Here is a 1754-nt window from a genome sequence, read left to right on the forward strand (position 1 = left end):
GCCGTAACAATGAGGATGGAAATAAATTTGATGTTATATCCTTGAGGTGAGTGGTAAAGGATGCTAGACCACCCAGTAGGATTCTTAACAAGTGCTGGCTTTATTTAACAATGTTACAGTCTGTTTGTTCACTTTAATTGCCTCATTAATGCTAAGTGGTAGAATTGGGGCTCAGGTACACAGCAGTCTCTCAGCTGTTTTTCCATTCACTGCGGGGTTTTCTGACACTCTGGCTATGTTGGTCGCCCCTGGAGCCTGGTCCCTGGGGTATGAGCCTCTCTCTCTTCTCCCCTCACCCTGGAGGGATCTTCCTGGCTGGTTGTTGGTCCCTGTGGTCCCAGATGGAGCTTCTGCGTCACTCCTTTCCCTTTGATCACAGCAGCTCTGAGATTCTCTTGCTGCTCAGAGCCACCCCAGGGGTCTGAGTGACCAGAGATCCCGTCTCCCCCCGCCATGTGGTCTTGCTGGCTGATCTCCAGCTGCTTACTCCTGTGGTAAGGGTTCCCTCCAGGCCTTACCAGACCAGGGTGATCTCTCCTTTCTTCTGCTTGTGGCGTTCTTCACACTCCAGGTAATTTCACTGAGAACCGCATCTTCTTCCTCTTCTTTCCAATGCCCCGAGGGTAACGTCTCATGTCTCATCCCTCCTTTTACTTCTGACAGCGATCCTTATCCCCTTATCTGTCCCCAGTGTGTGTGCTTTCATTCTTTTGTTCATCTGTGTCTTAGTTTCACCCCTAGTTTCACTCATAGTAACAGGGCTCAGCTTCAGCCCCCTGTTACAATGAGATAGAGAAGAGGCATCAGAGGCAGGCAAGACAAGATGGTACTTGGCATGCCAGTGCAAGCTCAACCAAGTTTGTATGGACGGCTTGCCGGAGCATCTGCTTATTGTGCATCGGACTCCTCAGCTACTCAAGAAGCTATGGTGGAACCTGGTAATGCACCGAAGGCACAGTGTCCATGATCTCCCAAGACCAAAGACTGCCAGTGATGATGATGACCTGTTAATAACTTCTGTGCCTGAATAATTAATTTTTCCAAAAGAGTTCTGTGCAACTCTGAGCTAGTCTGCAGAGGACTTTTCTATATTATTTTAACTGACTTTTTCTAATACTGGTGCAAAAATTGTAGACAGGCCCTCATTATGGCTTTGGTTAGCTATAATTACATACACTGTATTTTCTCACATTTAATATACCCCCCCAAATGCAATATGCCCCTTGATTTTTTAAAGGCATAATGAAACAAAAAAAGATCTTCCCTTGCTTCTGCAGTGGGAGTCTTGGGAGAGAGAGAGGATGGGATTAGAGAGACCCAATGTACAGCACTGCAGCATTACTTTAACTCCCCAGCCCCATGCAGAGGCAGAAACTGCTATTCCCCTATTTCCTTGATTTATAATGACATCCCAATTTCCAGGATCTACATTTTAAGAAAAGATGTGTGTTGTAGACAAGCAAATACAGTAGCTGTCACTTCAGTTAATTGATAACATCCACAGTATTGCAATCTAGCAAATTTAGACATTCCACAAATGTTTTTCAGGATGCAATAGGTGTAGGTGGAAAAATATCATTCCATTTCATGGTAGATTTGGATATTTTAAAACTTTGATTTTGTTCAGATATGGAATTAATATGAAATAAGAAAAACTTCAGATTTCTACATGGAACATAATGCAGGTAATTCCAGATGCATATCGATCTGGTGGGCTTCCTAGAGCTGTAAAATCTGGGAGAAACTGTAGATGC

This window comes from Gavialis gangeticus, unplaced genomic scaffold (genome assembly GCF_001723915.1).
Source record: "Gavialis gangeticus isolate Ggan-Ray unplaced genomic scaffold, GavGan_comp1, whole genome shotgun sequence".
Taxonomy (NCBI): domain Eukaryota; kingdom Metazoa; phylum Chordata; order Crocodylia; family Gavialidae; genus Gavialis; species Gavialis gangeticus.